This window comes from Lepidothrix coronata, unplaced genomic scaffold (genome assembly GCF_001604755.1).
Source record: "Lepidothrix coronata isolate B3197 unplaced genomic scaffold, Lepidothrix_coronata-1.0 Scaffold21, whole genome shotgun sequence".
Classification (NCBI taxonomy): Eukaryota; Metazoa; Chordata; class Aves; order Passeriformes; family Pipridae; genus Lepidothrix; species Lepidothrix coronata.
This window is the reverse complement of record NW_016690201.1, coordinates 5,397,529-5,415,806: the sequence shown is the minus strand read 5'-3', so window position 1 is coordinate 5,415,806 and position 18,278 is coordinate 5,397,529. Positions and strand designations below refer to the sequence as shown.

The window sequence follows — 18,278 nt, the reverse complement described above, 5'->3', positions numbered from 1 at the left end:
TGACTACAGATTAACATTCAGTGATAAAAGGTGAGGAGTGAGACATGCTGAAAAACTGAAAAACTCAGTGAGATCCTTCACAATTTTGAGCAGGGATAGAAAGCAACAAGATAGATGAAAATTAATGCCTGCTGTGTAAATCACTGTTAGGTAAAGTAGTGCATGTGGGAAAATAGTTTCGTTTTTTTTCCTTTGGCCTCTGGAGACCATTGGGGTTTTGAAAGTAGCATGTTTGTGTGCTTCTACATAACTAAGGGAAAAAAAACTGGGCTTGTTACCACCTCAATAGGACAAAATACTAGTTCTCCTCCACTGAATATTATGTTTGAAGTGCATGACTGACTGGTTCAGTTCCATGAGAAGAACTGACTTCTTTTTTCAAAAGGAAAGGAAAAAAGATGAGAAGAAGAAGAAAAGAGAAAAGCAAAGAAGCTGAGAAGGAAAGGTGGAGAAGAGAACAGTTCTGTTCTGTCTCACTCTTCTCTCCTTGTGAACCTAATGGGATGTGCAGCTGCTGCCTCTTCTTTGAGGTTAGCACTGTAAAGGACTTTGCAAGTGATTGTTAGATTTTTGTATGAAACTTCTGAAATCTGGTGAGTACAATGGGTTAAAAATAAATGGATTAATAACAAAATTGTCCTCCTTCCCATTGCGTACAGTGGATATTTTACTGCACTTACTCTCAAACCAACAACTTTCCACAGCTGTTACAGCTGTAAATTAATTCTATAAAATTCTCCAAAAATATGTACATTTTTCATGGTGACTGGGACTTTTATACTTCTGAGGCAGCTCTTGATCTCTGCATGTTGTTTGGGGTCTTTACCCACAGTCTCCTTTCCTGCCTTCTGCTGTCTTCAAGGAGCTTCTTAGTCTAAGCACGCTCCAAAACATTCTCCTTGTTTTAGGAATACGCCTTTCCTGTGTAGGAGATGTAACACCTTTTGAGGAAACAGCACACACAGTGTATAGTGGGGGCGCGAGGAAATTATATATTCTGATAATCTGTAGGTTTGCATAAGTATCCAAATGATGATTTTGAACTTCTTGTTGCTGCATACATATATACATACTCATATTCTGTAATGAATAGTCTAGAAAACTAGTCTAGAAAACATGAGGGTCAGACAAATACAGCCTGCCATCCCCAGAGTGATTATTGTAGAATAAGTTAAAAAAGCACTCTGGTTTAATTTATTTCTTTTCTTGTTGGCTTGCTACTATTTTTTTGTTTCTGTTTTTTTCTGTTTTGCACTAGAAAAGAAAGAAAAATAAGTGGAGATATTGGATAATATTTGATACCAGGGTTAAGAATGAGAAAGATAAGGAAGTTTTATATATATATATATATATATATATATATATATATATATATATATATATATATATATAAAACACAATTTTTTTACATTCCTTACTCATGTATTTGTGTATTGATCCTTTTTCTGAGACTTCAAGTGAAACTGATGTTTAAAAGTAATGTGGTTTTCAAGGTCTTGATATATTTCCCTTCAAGTTCTATTTAGAGAATCACAGGATACTTTTTTTTCTATGAAAATATCTTCAGTTGGGATGTTTCAGATCTCACCATTATTAGAAAATCAAAAGAATGGATATTGTAAACCTGAGTGGGAGACTGTTCGAGAGAAGAGGAGCTCTTCAGTGGTCAGGGATATAACTGCAGCTGGGCATGAGAGAAATCAGTGCAAGAACATGACTAACTTGGTTACAAATCTGAAAGGTTTCACAGGAAAGGGAGTGCATCTTGGATACACAAGAAAATTAGCTCAGACTAAAAAACCGGAATGTGTGAAACTTTGTAAAGATTCACAGTTCAGAAACTGGAGAAGGGGAAAGGAAAAAGAATGCTTAATTTCTGGCAAATAACCTGCAGGGAAGAAATTTGAATGTATGCTATTCTCTTAAGCTAGAATCAGATTTCCAAGTTGCACCATCTTTGAAGAGGAACTGAGTGTTGTTGAATGTCTATGTAGTCACTTTTAGTTCTCAAATCTGAAGCGTTGTTTTGCAGTGCATCATGAAATGAATTACTCTTACTAAGTTATTAGGGTGTATAAGTATGAAGATGTGTATATACAGTCAGCAGCCTGTAAAACCGTTCAGGAGAATCTTCTTTAAATACCTCAGTATGGCACCACAGAGAAGCATCATCAGATGAAAAGCATGAGACTGGGAAGGAAATGAAACAGACTTATTAATGTCTTTTAAACAAACATAGCAGAAAGACTTGATGTCTGATAAATTTGTTTATCTCTGCAAGTACAGCTGCTGAATGTCTTAATTCTTCACTTTAAAAGAAAGTGTCTGTGGTAAATTAATAAAGTCTTGATATACAAGTATAATGACCAGGTTTTTTTCCTACTCCTTTCTGCAGCCTAGCTTTACTTTCATCTTTTCTGGAAAACAACTTACAATTTAATTATTACAAAAAGTCAAGAGGATTACTTAATGGAAGAAATAAATCAGCAATGTTATTAGAGCATGAAATCAAGCTTATTGAATGTAAAACAGAACCCCTATATTATGTTTAGCTCACACGAGTAGGCTTATTTAAGTCAATGGAAAGATGTGCATAAATAATACTTTAGGAATTAAGTCCTTGAATAACTGTTTGTAGTATCTGGACGTAATACCCATACAGAAAATTCAATAGTATAACAGTAATGTTCACTGCTCCCTTGTTATTTTATTAATGTGTAACTTGGTTTATTTGAGCTGGTTAAATCTTCCTGTATAATCTTATTCAGAAAATTCCCTAAGCCTTTGCTTGAGTCTGTCTTTTATGATAAACTCAAGAACCACACAGTTTGCCTGCACTGGATAGATATTTTTGGATGTGTTCTGATTCATGCATCCTAGCAAGGACTGTGGACTATAGGCAGAGAAACTGTAGTAAGTCAGATATGTCCTGAGTAAAGCATTTATGAAGAATGGGAGAAAGTCATCATTGCATATGTGTAGCAAGATTCATGAGGAAACAGTTTCACTTATTCTGCGTGTCTCCAGTGAAGCAAATATGTACAAACTAATTACATAGGAAACGAAATACAACATAAAAAGGAAAAGGTTGTCTAATGAATTCTTTGTCCTAAGCAGCTGCAAATTATTTAAGAAAATGTAGGTGCTCTGATACTCTTGCACTGCCAGGTACATTAAGATTCTCCTCAAATAGTCTTTTGCAAATTAATACACATACTTAAGTAGGACATCATGCTGTTCATCATGAACAACAATTTCAGCAATACTATAGGAATGGATTATTTGATAACCTTTATTTACTCTATCTCAATTCCTTTACTACAAAAATCTATTTCATGTGTGCAATAAGTCACTTCATAGTAGAGAAATTTCACCTGGAGCATGATAACATGCTATAAACCACAAAGAAATTTTCAGATATGTTGTTTTATTGACTTCTTACTGACTGGAATTAGATCTCCATGTCTTCATTGGAAGGATCTGAAAAAAGATAATTTGACAATCTTTCTTGGTTAAAATAAGATATAAACTAATGTGGGAGGGAGTGAAAAGCCCTTTTTGTCTTAACTTTCTCATATTTGCACCACATTTTTCCTTAGTATATCTTATATCTTTTTAGCACTTTTCATAAGGTTCAGTTTGTTGTTTACAATAATCTTTATTACTTGTTTAGCATTTTCAGTATCTTTCAGTAAACATTTGCTTTAAAGAATCGATATATAAAACCTGTTAGAGAATTGAAACTGATATAGATTTGAACGTTATGCTTAACAGAGCTCAGAACGTTCTTTTTGTTTCTTAATGTTTTTACAGTTTTGGGGTGTTTTTTTGTCTGTTGCTGTATTTCAGGTAGAAATGAACATAAATTCTGCAGGTTTTAGGGAACTAAGAGACTGAGATTTGCAGTCAATACATGGGATAAAAATTTCTGTGTGAATTTAAAGACTCTACTGAAGTAAAAACCTTTTTTTTTTTTTTCTGTAGCACATTTTGCTCTGCTGTGGTGTTTGAGTTGGGCAGTTAGCTGGAAGGAAACCTACAACTTGCTCTTGATTCCTGTGATTTGTATTAACTATGTCTAAACCCAAACATGAATGTTATCCTTTGCAAGTAGTAACCTGAGTTCAAACTATTTGATCGTAATACCATTGTTGTATTTTCAGATGGCTTCTATGCAATATTATTTTTTCCCTTTTGGGAAGAAATAATAGTAGTAGCAGATTGTTATCCCATACATTTCCATGGCTCTTTTTAAAGGTAGCCAGAAGTTTGATTTATTCGTGTCCCCCGATGTTATATGTCTATAGTGAAAGGACTATATAATGCAAGTTATCATAGGCTCTCTTTGCAGTCAGTGAAGAAAAACAGAGCATGATTCATCTGACCTCTTTCAGCCATTTATTTAGAGTTAGATAATTTGTGCCCAGAGGTTACATTTTTCCCAGTTCTAAAGTGAACTCAGATGACCACCTTAAACGGAGATGTTAAAAATCTACAATTCATTGAAGTGAAACCTGCCCAGGATTTCTTCATGCTGAATATTAACATGTAGTCAAGAGTGAATGTGTGCTTACAAACCAGCACAGTGTACTACTAAGTTTCCCACTTTCCTTGTCTAGTTACCCACCGTTTTTCGTTAGTAAACAGATCAGAGAAGTAAAGGATGGCATTTTTAGGAAAATGAATTGGTGGCCCCATATAGTTGACTTGAAAGGATTTAGTCCATGTAGAACAAACTCAGTTGTCCACTAGATCTTTCAGAGGAAGAGGGTCTTCATTTAGAAAAGGTGCAGAATAACTTTACTGTTTTTAAAATTCTAGTCATATGGAGAACTGTTTCCAGTGTTTACAGTATTAAATTTTCACATGGGATATCTGCAGTGACTGTGTTGACAAAGATTATCATTGCACTTGCATGTGGCAGACTGGAGGGTAGAAATGTGATTTGGGGACCAGGGATGAAGGAGGGACTCTGTCTGTGTGAGCACGTTCTCTCCTTTGTGTCCTCTGTGCTTACCTTTGAATTGGTTGTTTTGCCTTTATTTATTAAACTTGAAGAATAATTTAGGCTCAGTCCATTTAAGAGTTTGGATATACACCAAAATGATGAAAGATGTGGAAGTGTGAAAAGAAACCTCAAGAATACAAATGAAACAGCGTGGATCCAGCTTTGGAGAGCAGGTAAGAGACACAGGGCATTCTTTCATGAAAGTAAACTTCTGAATAGATTTACACTTATTGTACTTTATTCTGCTTAGGAAATGGCTGTCTATCACTGTCAAAATCACTGTAGACTGAAGAGGTATGTGTGCGTGTGTAATTTCTGAGTTTTCTGTTAGGAAAAAAGTAAAGCAAAATCTAAAAAAAACCATGCTACAGTATAAAGGGCATGTATGAAGGAAGTAAAATCAGAAGTATATAAATACTGAGGAAAGGGTTTGTTCCTATGCCCTTCCAAACTAGTAAAATGTATTAATTAGAAGAAAAAAACCCAAGTCTATAACGTATTTGCTGAGAAGAAGGTAATTATTTACTTTTTCAGGTCAGCAGATAACAAGTGAGCACAGTTAATAGGAAGGAAGTCAGTTCGCATTACAGATTCCAAACTAATTTCCAGGACATTGGAAAGATGATCTTTAAGGTCACTTCCAATCCAAACCATTTGTTGATCCTGTGAATAAAAATATTGATGCTGCATCATGCTATTCCTCCTAATCCACATTTCCTTGGTATGGTATGGCTTCACTGAGGGTGTCTATCTGCCATATGCAGGAAATAAAACAGAGATACCTGATTGAAAGATAACTATTGGAATGAAATAAATTTCTATTGAAAGCAGCAGGTTGTTCTGAGATGAGAACACGAGAAATGGTTTTAATTATTTCATTAAGGATTTATAATATTTATTTTAAAATAATTGAACATAAATATGATCAGATTTTTTTTATGTATGATATCGGCAGTGGTATCATTTCTGGCAATCTCCAGAAATTCCAGAAAAACTTCATTTTTCTTAGACTAACCCTTGGTTGTAGATTTCAGTTCCTATGAAGTCATTGAAGATGTATAACAGAACACCAAATTATTTGCTACACACATGGGGATATTGTTTCTAATACAATGTGCAGCAGTCTCTCTTCAGAGTGTTATACTTCACACAGAGAACAAAAGATGACATATATTGATCTCAGGACTTGTAAATCCTAAACATAGCCTAAAGTCTCATTTTCATTAACTTTTTCCATCCTTGTTTCCCACAAATCTGGGAACTGGCTTCTGTATATAATTGTTATGTAGCTGCTAAAACAAATTACCAGCTGAAGGAGTAGATGATGCTTAAAAAATCCCCTACGTGATATATTTAGAAATCCTTATTAAGACATCTTTAATTTTAGCTATCCTGAAGCAAAGAAGGATCCAGGATCTGAGGAGAAGAGAGAAGGAACTGACAGAATGAAATGGGAAGCTCATACCTGATATTTATCTGTGGGTTAATGCAATTGTTCAAAAGATGTTAAATTAAAGGACATTCACCCCTGTGCAGCAGTACTTTGAATTCAGTTCCCAGAGTCGCTCAAGCATACACCAATGTCCAGCATGTTGCAACCTGGTGCTTCCAAGTTCTCTCTCGTCCCTATTCCCTCTTCTCTCAGACTTTGTGCTCGACCCTGATGAAGGAAAAAATGTGAGTATCTACTGCCCTCTGTCTGCCACTTGCTTTTTCACAGAGGAGTAGTTTATCAAACAGAAAAACTGAGGATATTGTGTTATAATATTTCAGAGAACTTAACTGCAGAGTCATACAGTTAATACCAGAGGCTGGTATTAACCAACATTAGCTGAGGTTCACACTCAAATCAGCTGTAAGTGTCAGAACTGGAGCATTACAAGCTAAGGTGTGCTTGCTTTCCCTGAGCACCAGTATCTCCAGTTTCAGTATTTGGAAGAAGAAACTTCCTGATGGATGAGGTTCCTGTAACGAGGAGACAAGTTCTGAGTTAAATCTCCAATGGAATCACAGCGATCAGCAGGAGGTGAGGCCTTGTGTAGGAAGACCCTATACGAGCTGTTCCTTCAGGAGCTCATTAGCCTGAGAGGCAGCAAGTTTTGACTTCATGTCTCCAGGTTATTCAGTGTAATAAGGTGATGAATAAAATGCATTAAAAATTTTATGTTCAGAAAATTGACTTTTTTACTTCACGTGTACTTTTCAGAAGTGTGTTGAAAGGTAATTTAAATTCTTCATTAAAATTACCTCACAAAACAGGAAAAGTTTTTTAAATGGAAATGAAAGTTTTACTCCAAAAAATGCAAGTATTTCAGGCTTTGCTCAGAGCTTAAAGTATCAATTGCCTCTGTTTTACTTTGCTCTCCAGCTACACTTGATCTTTGTACTGTGGTATTACTCTTCATAAAAAGTCAATAACTACTATCACATTCCCCTGAGAAACTGTAGCAGAAACAGAAATGTTGGAATTTTTATTTTCTCTTTTATAACAGAAAATTTACTTTCTTATACCTAAAATATGACTTTTTTTTTTTTTTTTTCGCTTTAAGCCTTTAAGCTTTCCCCTGATTTGGTCTGCAGAGTGGTGGAGAAGCCTTGCTGGTGTGATGGGTGGGAGGGCTGGGACTGAGCACCTGCTCCTTCCTCAGCTGAGGGTGTGAGAAAGCAGCTTGCACCACCTTCTCCCTACAGGAGACACAATAAAGTAAGAAGCAACTCTTTGTGGTGCTCATCTCATGCTATGAAATCTGCCTTGCAATACAATACATTTTTGAACTAATGATAAATCTAGCAGAGGTGATAGGAGCACACTGCTTTTATGTCTCACAGGCTGTGCATACATAACTCCTCTGCACAGCTTCACAGAAAAGGTTTCTTTTCTGAAGGATGTCTGGCAGAAAGCCTCGCTCTTGGGTAGGAGAAGCAAATGGACTTAGCCTTTTCCTCATGTGACCTTGAAGTAGAAGCATATGGAATGTACAATACTCAGTACTCACCTCGAAAACTTGGATTGTCTGTATCCAGGCCTTTAAGAACTCTTTAAAGTTTATTTTTGCTTAACAGTTTTTCTTTAGAGAAATTCCCCTGAATATGATGATGTTGGAATAAAATTAATATTGTATTCAACACATGTGTGCATAAATAACCTGGTGAAAATAGATGTCTACCAGTTTCCTTCAAATGTGGCAGCCTGATTGTGTTATTTATTTAAGCATGTGTAAATATCTGATTTTGCGCAGCAGCTGATGATTTAGACTTTTACACTGGGTTGACTCTCTGTTTATGTGTTGTATGGATGATGGCTAGGAATTTCTATGCCAGGAACTATTTCATTGCCAGTGATCAGCCTGACAGTCCTCATGCTCCTCAAACAACAGAGGACTGTCTGAGAGGATTGATTACAGAGAGGAATTTGGCTACAGTTGTGAAAATGTGACTTATAACTCTTGTTCCTTGTCCATTACAGTGTCTTGTTTTTTCTGTGTAGTACTTCTGTTGCAGTCCTCCCCTCTGAGGGTACCTTGAGTACAATAACCTGGTTTTTGTTGTCATCCTTTTCTTCTTTCCTTCCTTTCTTCATCTTCTGCTTGTCTACAGCCATTTCCAAAGCACTGGATAATTTACTCAGTGATTTGAAGGCATTATCTGAGCTTATCCCCATACTAAAAGAACACATATGATGTTAAATGATTGCATTAAATATGCAGTGATCTTTGCATCAAATTTTTGAGTGACTTTTTATTTGTGTAGTCCGTTATTGATACTGTTACTTAGTGGTGAAATTAGGCTTTATATTTTAATTTTTTCTATTTTATATTAGGAGATGTGACCGATATATTAAATGAAAACCCACAGCCCTTGGTGTCTTTGAATAAGGCCTTCTTGCTCTCTAAGAGTTGGAGATTCAGGCTCTCCGAGCACTTAATTGGCCATAATATAAAAGCCATCAGTGTTTGATGATGAGTAATGTCAGCTGCTGTTGTCAAGCAGTCCAAATAAGGTAAACAGGTCAAAATACCAATATCATGAGAGTGTAATCCATTAATCAATATTATATCAGTTCAAAAAATATTGTATGGTTTATTTGACTTGGGGTTGCGAAGTAAGGCTATTCTGTTCTTAAAAGGTCACCAACAAAGAAGAAATAGAAATATGTGTCAAGAATATGTGAGTGAATGAGTAATTATGGATTTCAGTTATACTTCTCCCTATATTTTTGTATATTCATAGTTAAACTCTACATATGTTAATTGATGATACACATATTTTTTTAGTCTCATGCTGAAATGAAAACACAAGGTAACCAGCCATTTTCTCCTCTTACGAAACTGCTTTTGCAAGTCAGTACCAGATTAAACCTCCTGCTATTCAGATCATTATTTCTTGAACTAAGTCCTCTGAGGAGGGCAATATTCTGCAATCTCTCCCTGCCTTCTCTTAGAGAGGATGTTATTTTCAAAATACTACAGGCAGCACAATGAATATTCAATGAGAGGTCTTCCTGTGACACCTGCTTCCTCTGTAGAGCTTTAAGACTGCTTTTAAAAGCTGACAGAGGAATGGTATTATGTGCCTGTAAAAGCAATGAGTTTCATTTAAGGAGGTATATATTAAAGCTGTCGTAGGTGGCCTGATTAATGTAACACCTCAGTGAATTTATTATTTCCTAAGAAGCATCACCAAGGAATATTTTACGTCAAAAATATGTATCAGGATTGATCCTTCTGTTGGAACCTCAGTTTTTTAGCTAAGTTTCTGATTCTACCAGCAAAATGGATGTTATTTCTTCATTGGATTTTTTAATTTAAAAATCTATACAGGTTTGAGGTTATGTAGATATTTGTATTTATCACAGAATTGCACTGTAACTAAGAAGCATATTGTGGTTTTTATCAGGAATTAGTAAAGTTCAGATGTGCAACTATAAAGATGAAAGAAAGTAGACAAACTGCATGTGCTGAGTCCATTTAATCATTAGGATTCTTCAGAGAAAAATATGTCTCATATCTATCACATACAGAATAATTACCAATAAACTGCAGTGCTGAACTGAAGAAAAACAGTGTGGCCTGAAAAAAGAATGTATTATGTGTCATTTAGTTAATGCTGCATTAAGCACACAGTGCCAGGAACTCCCTGCACAACTGTTGGAGATTCCTGTGAAATGTCCAGTGTGTGTATTTACACACACACAAACCCAGATTTTTGTATATTTATATACTTCTTCCTAGGTGAAAAATCAGATGCACAGTGGCCACATAGACACTAACAGCTTGGTAAGTTAGGAGAAGATTAGTGAGGCAAATCATTTCATCTGCTCAGGAGAGTTAGCTAAATTGCTTTAAACAAAGAGTTGTCACGGGCAGAAAGAAATCTGAGAACTGCTGGTAGCTAAAGTATTTCATTCCTTGAATCTGACTTATAGGAGCTAATAGACAGGGGACTTTGGGTCTCATGCAGTGGCACCCTAAATAGAAAAAGAGTCGGTGTTGGATGAAACCTGGTTATTTACAGTGTTAACTGGCTTATTAAAGATGAGAGCTCCCGTGACTTCAGGGGAAGTCAGTGGGTTACCAAACACATGCTGTAACTTGTTCAATTTTATTTGGAGCTGTAGCAAATTATCTTTTCTCTCAGATTCTCTTTTGCCAATTTGTTAAACTGTGTTACTCTGTCAAGTGTGTTTGTAGAGAAACACTCCATCTCCCCTGGAAAGTAGGAGCAGCTTAATCATGGCAGGATGGAGTGGGATAGTTCCTGCCCAGGAAGGCAGGTTAGATACCCTGTGCCAGGATCCCTCGCAGTGGGGTTCTCTGCCTTCCTGGACCTGATCCATTGCCATCTGCCTCTGTGATGAGGGAGGGCTGGAGAAGGAAAAATGAACATGTATTTTGAAATCCTTCTTTAGCGTGGTGTGTGAGGAGGTGAGGGGGAATTTCTTTTGGTTTGTTCAGAAGCTGCAAGTCTAAGAGTGTGTTCATATTCATTATTATTTTTAGTGTTATTATTATTAAGCATCAGAAGATGATGCTGGGGTAACCTTAGCTATACCTATAAATATCATCACATGCATGTTCAGGGAGTATGCACCATTTTCAGTGTGCCCTCAGTAGCAATTCTGGGAAATTAAAATTGTTTGCTCATTGTACCTTTGAGAACATGATGGACTGTTGGTATGCTGTGGAGCAAAAAGGTTTTGTGTTTGCTGTCATTGCTCTGTATGTGTGTGTGGCTGGTGGTCAGCTACTGCCAGAACCTCGTGTTCCACTCTGAAAAATGACAGGCTGAGGTTTCATTTAATGTGTGGGTCACTGAGGGAGAAGGGGCTGAGGGTTTTGGGTTATGGTTGGCTGTTTTTTAACATTCTTGGCATAATTGGATAAGTAGCAGCTGTGAATACAGTTCTGCTTATTTCTATAACCTTAAAACATACTGCATATCAATTTTAAATATACAATATCCATAGAATAGTGTTCCCTTTTGAATTATGAAGAAATACTTATAAAAAGGAATCCTTTCATATAACTTGTATTACAACTTTTTTCCTTCTAGGACAGAGATTAAAGTGACCAGACAAATTAAGACTTCTAGTGCTAATGTGTCTTCAGTGTTTTTTGCAAAAGGCTTAAGGAGAAACAGAGGGACACTTAGTGCCTACAAGCTCAGGGTGAGAGAGGTTCTTCAGAATATTTCTTCGCTGTTCTCTGGAAACATTAAGGTAATTAATGTTTTCCACCAGTTCAAATAAAGGAAAATAATTTAAAAGAAATTTAAAAGAAATGTGCTATTATCGAACAATTTTAGCTCAAAATATTACCCCCCACCCCCAATTCTATGTTGGCAAGAATTGAGAATAATTTAGCAACACTTTGCAATAGAAATAACTTGGTGGGGTTTTGTTTTGGTTTTCTCCAACTTAAGCTCTGCTCTTTATGTGATTCCTTATTGCTTATGAAAGAAAACCCAGTAAGAGACAACACAAGTGGCTTCCAAATTCTCCTCTCTCTAAATCCATCTTTCCTTTTTCATAGGGAAATGATTCGTAATTTTCTGCCTTAAAAGTACTTCTAGAATTATGGAGTCCAGAAAATTGAACACACTTTTCAAAAATACTGCTGCAGTGTACAGAATCTAACACTGAGTAATTGTCACTGCCTAAAAAAATATTTTATTCACTTCAGTGTTTAAGAAGAGAACTGTCAGGAACACACTTCCATTGAGACCATAAAGCAAACACCCTGGCTGAACTCCTTCTTAATGAGAAACACATTAAGATATTAGGAAAAAGAGGGTGGTTGGGCACTGGAACAGGCTCCCCAGGGAAGTGTTGGCAGCACCAAGCCTGACAGAGCTCAAGAAGGGTTTAGACAATGCTCTCAGGCAGAGGGTGTGACTCTTGGGGCAGGGCCTGGAGTTGGATGATCCTTGTGGATTCCTTTCAATTCAAGATATTCTATGATTTTATGATGCTTATGAGTTATTTTGGTGTCTTCAGAGTAGAGCTTACTGAATAGTGACCACACCTGCCTTGGTTACACCTGTAAAGAGTCCAAGGATAACGTTAACAGGTTTCATACCAATAGACCTAGCTGAAAGCTTGATGATTTTAAGTTAAAAACTGGGTTGTTTTTTTCTTCCTCTCCTCTTCTACATTTTTTTTCGAAGCATTGTCTTTACAAGGATCTATTACACACCTCCTCATTTTTGTCACTTATTTACATAGGCACTTCAGAGAGAAATAATTCAAGAAAGATGCAGTTTTATGAAGCAGATCTAATCATTGTTCAGGAATTGAATGATGATCTCTTCAGGAACATGTGGGAAGACTGAAATAAAATATTGCTAATTAATGCTGAATTAGATAAAAACAGTAAATAAATAGATCATTCTACAGGAACTTTTAACCATTATTATAGAAATTCACAAGCAACCATCAGTGTCTGAATTTAGGGAGCCTACCAGAATGGAAGGAAGCAAAACACATGGTAAGAAATATGGCATATTTTTAGTTTACGTGATCTAGAAAGCTTTTTTCCTCTAACTTGCCATGAAATCACACTAGAAATATTTCAAGTTTCAAGAGTAAAATAACTTAATGCCAGCAAAAACTTGATGTAATTAATTCTGATGATGTATATAATGTTTCAAAAATTACAGTAAGAAATAATGGTTAAAGAGGAGAAACTTTTACTTTTCTTATGTGCTGATAGCAATTTTGTTGAAAGCTTCCTTAGTGAAATCACATTTCTTGACTATATGTGCAGAGGAAGAATAGCATAAAGGGTATAAAATCACTTTTTTTGGAAGGAGGTATCTTGCATTCTGTAACCTCTAATTTCTTCTGGCAAGATGTCATGGATAGAGTGACACTGCACGTATTTGTTCTCGTAGTGAAGCATTCAAGCAGGGTGCAGTGTGCTTATATAAGTCATGTAAGTCACATTGTGCATTCCCACCTCTTACCTCCCTCCCGTCCTGAACTGTTGTCACAGGAAGCTGCGGCAAAGCTGTTCTTGCTTTTGGACTCCCTGTATGGCCAAGGAGGAGAATGATCAGAATGGATCCCTTGAAAAATAACCTTAAAAGCATTTCAGTGGTGTTTAACACATTTGGTGAAATGCGTGGTGAGGGGGATCAAACAGGTGATTTTCCAGGAAACCACCAGTTCTCATCCCTGCAGATTTGTCAGCTGCTGTTTGGCACCCTGTGTCTTGTGGTTTGCAGTGCAGATTGCTTTCTGCACACGCCTGCTGTAGCACTGTGTGCATGCAGGGAACAGTGAGGATACATTCCAACTCTACTTTAGATTTGGGCAGGAGAAGCAGAAATCACCCCCCAATGAAGCAATGACGAATTTTATTGCTCTTTGTTATGATATATGAAAGCACAGAAAACAAGTATGTTCACAGGGACTGTCTGAGGACAATGGAACCCATTCAGCCTGATAGGTTATATGAAAGTCATTATCAGTATGTGAATAATGGTACTATTAACAGAAGAGACAATTATTTAGGTTAATGTACTGCTTTCCTTTCCCCTTTTAATAAACGCTGTACATCTTTAAACATAAAACCCTGTGATATGGTAGCCCCTTCTCATCACAATCATCTCTTGGTATTTTGACTTCCTTCATGCATAGTTCATTACTTTTGCATTCAAACGAGAAGTATAAAGAGGATTAGGTTCTGTAGGAGCAAGAACTGTTTATGGTTAGTGAAAGGAAGAGACATAATTTTTTATCTTTTTCTTAGTTTTTATAAGAACTAGGAGAATAGATTTTGATAAGTCTGTACTGACCTATAACAGAAGTTAAAACCAATGGTGACCACAGAAGCTTTCAGCTTACTGATGTCTGAGAAGAACCTTGACTTTTAATATTTTAATATGCATGGAGACTAAATTTAGGCAGCTTAAAGATGAAGACACTCATCTACTTGCAGATGTCAGATGTTGGTACATATGAATTAAGTATGTTGTGTTCAATAGGCTGAAGAAGACTTGCAACTTATCAAAGTGAGTTTTGTATTCAAAGGGGAGCTTTTCATTTATTCAGAGAAAGCTCTTTCTTGAACTTTTCTGAGTACCCTTGTCCTCTTGTGTCTGCCAGTGACTTCTGTGGGGCGACACTGACTCTGGAAGAAACAGCTTGTTTGTAGCTGATTCATTCCTCCTTATTGACAGTGGAAAACTACCAAATGTGGAAAGTTGTCAATTTTCTCTTAAGTTATAGCAACTTCCTGAAAAAATGTTAAATGGAGAAAAGGGAATAAAAAACATAGGGCAAGGGGGAAAAATGTATCCTTATCAGTCTGGAAACTTTGCTTTTTTCTCTCAAAAAACCCCAGGTAAGTGATGCTGCCAAAGAATATACATATCAAGATAGATAAGAGCATTTTTTCACATTCATATAATTAGCAAGAGAGATTACAATATTGCCTGCAGGAAGTATTTCTAAAGTTGAGCATTACTTTGAACAAAGAACAAACAGATAGAAGTAGAAATGTTATGTTTTTAATGCACAACATTTAGAAGAAGATGAACAGAAGAATTTTACCTTCATGGACATTTTTGCTGCAGAGGTAACAAAGTTCAGAAACAAATTTTGCATTAATTGGGAATGAAAAGGTGTAGGAGCTTTTTCACTCCAGCCTCCCTCAAACTTTCATCTCAAGCACTGATCCTGTCTCATTCAAGTGTTAGACCTGCCATCCAGACTGGGCACCCATAAACTACCCAACAGGAGTGTGGCTGCTCTATGGATGGTGCTCTGGGGCGGTGTCACTGCCCTGTTACCTCCATGCACCCCTAAAACATAGAGGTTGGAGCCCGACCAGCAACTGGAGCCTGGAAGTTGGAAGCTGGGTTGCCTCAAGGTTTTAAAACCAGAGATCCTTGCTTTTAGACCAGTTTTAGGAAGAAAGTAGCGAGCTGCTTGGGAAGCCAGCTATAGAAATCAGGATGAAGCCAGGCCAAGTGCATGCACGTATCCAGTACAAATGCTCATTTTCATGGGACAGATTAATGAAAGTGGAGCTTAATATTGGCTTTGGAAACAGCATCATCTCTATTTAAAAGGAAAAAAATAGCAATAATCCTTGTGTTAGGGTTTGTTGCTTTTTCTTTTTTTTTAAGTGGATTAATATTTAGGTATTCATAGGACCTAGAGAGCCTGACCTTTGGATATAAAGAGGAAAAGAGTGAGGGCTTACATAAGTCCATTGGAAGAATAAGAAATAAAATTTTTAAAAAATTAATATTGCTTAAATAACATTACTGCATGAAATAAGAGTATAATAATGTTTTTCCTGGAGTTTTTCCTTGTGGTTGTTTTAAGAACACTCACTAGATAAGAAGGAAAAGCAAACATACATCACCACCAGAGCTCCAATGACTGCCGGAAGGACGAAGTAAGTCTGGCCTCAAGACTCCCAGAATTAGATCAGCTGTTATGACTAAACAATACAAGAGCTGATTTTAAATATTATTGTCTTGTTCAAGAAATTTAAATGAGAGTTAGATGGCTTAACTTTCTAGTGACAGCTGTATTCTGGACCAGGACCGTAAGTCCTGTTAATAATTTCAAAGCCATAATTTCACAGATTTCATAGATGGACAAACTCATACACTAATTTCTTTGAATTATTACAGTTGAGTTCCAAATTTTTTAAAGACCCAGTATTTAAGATACTTGACCAGTAGGCTAAAGAAGGCTTTGAGAAGCTGGCTACCACACTGTGAACTGCATGTTAATTAACTGAAGGAACTCTCACTCTTCAGATGGTGCTGATGATTTCCCAGGATAAGAAACATCATCGTGGTTCCAAAACTTAGTGACAACTAAGGGAGAATAAGAAGAAGGAGACTTCACTTGGCAGAAATCTCGAAGTACGAGATCACCAAAAGGATACTTTTTTTTTTTTTTAACTGTAGGCATATAGTTTTAGGTTGGATATTAGGAAGAAATTCTTTACAGAGAGGGTAATCAGGCATTGGAATGGGCTGCCCAGGGAGGTGGTGGATTCACTGTCCCTGGAGGTTTTTAAGATGAGACTGGATGTGGCATCGGTGCCATGGTCTGGTAACCACGGCGGTGTTGGATCAAGGGTTGGACTTGATGATCTTGGAGGTCCTTTCCAAGCTGGCTGATTCTATGATTCTATGATTCTTTAAGTAATTGTAGTGATTACTACTAAGGCTTGTTTCTTTTCCTTCCATTTTATTACCATTTTGAAGAAGTTAAATGTGGCATAGCTTCTGCACCAGTAATTGGGTCATATATATTATTTAATTGCAAACATCCAGAAAAAATTCTGACTCATACAGACACCCTTATCAGATAGTCTTGGAACTTGGCTGACATTTGAGCTGCGTCGTTCTGTACTGGAGATGACCTCGGACTGTTCTGAAAATGTGGTGTTTAATCTAGCAGTTATTTAACAATCAGTTTGACATTGCTTCCTTTGTTGTAGTTTTACAGTTAGTTTACAGGTGTCCTAGACCTGACTTGGGTGTGTCAGATTATGGAAAAAGCACTTCAACTGCTTTTTAAAACCTGATGTAAAAGTGTATGTTTATGGTGTATATTATAATGTTAAAAGTAAATTCAAAATAATAATTTGTGCATTGAGTGATAATGTTAGTCACTAGGAAATGAGTTACAGATGCTACACTCAGCATACAAAATATTGAGCATAATCATTTTGTATAAATTGAATAGTGGGTTTGAGTTATACATTTGTTAATTCAGGAATAAAAATAACCGTAATATCTTTTTCAGCTGAGGAAAACTACCATTTTCTTTCTCTTACTTCAGAAGGGAGACTGATGAAAGTTCATGTGCCTGCTTTTATCCTTTGTGTGTCAGGTTACACATGTTACATCTAAATCAAAATGCTTACTCTGTAAAAAAAGGGCTGTGATGGTTCCTATCTACGAGATGTAAAGGGCTTTTTTGGCTTTTGGTTTTGAGCTACACTTTAAAGTGCTCCAGTAGTAATGATTGGGAAGAAATACTTGGAATAAATTTAAATAACTGCATAAAGTGCTGCTTTCTTCTAAGGTATTTTCCTTTCTGCTTGAAGTCTATGGTCTGAGTGTAGCATAGGTTTGCTGTCCCTTTCATCTGGAAAATACCTAAGCAGGGCAACGCAAGGTGGCACATTACTAACTGTGGGGGTTTTATGCACTTTTGGGAAAAAAAAAAAGTGTTTATATGAGTGGTAGCACAGGATTTTCTGTGAATGGAGGATGTTAAATCGCTTGTAATTCAGAAAGACCCAGATACTTTAAGAGATGAAACTTTTGTGAAAGACTCAGAATTTACTTTCATGCCCAGTGTGTTCAACTGAGGGGTAGCACCTTCTGCTGGTAGAGTTATTCATGGTGTTAAAGAGTTGGAAATAAGTGGAGGTCTAAAAAACAAAGCTAACATGATTCCAGTATGGGGTATAAACTGGAATAGTTTATTGAAGGCAAGAAAACAATTTTAAGGGCTTTGGGGGTTGGACATATTAATGAATGGGACAAGCTGTGTTAATTAGGGAGTTACACAAGTTTTTACTGCAGTTTCCAAATAGTTAATTTTTCTTCAAGGAGGGTTTTATGGGGGAAGGAAGGATTACAGGGGTTCAGACGTGGTTCGATACCAAAATTTCAAAAAGTCCTTTCTTAATTCTGCTGGATCTGGCTTAATCCATAAGATTGTTCATCAGCAAGTCTTGTGAGGAAGGTCCAACTTCTTCAGATCACGAGATTATTACCAGCCTCTGTT

General features: G+C 36.6%; 1 long non-coding RNA gene across 1 annotated transcript in view; it reads left to right on the top strand.

Moving 5' to 3' along the window:
• Nucleotides 1-4,749: 4,749 nt before the first annotated feature.
• LOC108493915 overlaps nucleotides 4,750-18,278 on the top strand; it is a 93,320-nt gene continuing 79,791 nt past the window's right edge. The window contains exon 1 of the long non-coding RNA XR_001873647.1: nucleotides 4,750-5,181. This is a non-coding gene — a long non-coding RNA (uncharacterized LOC108493915). The remainder of the gene's footprint in view (nucleotides 5,182-18,278) is intronic.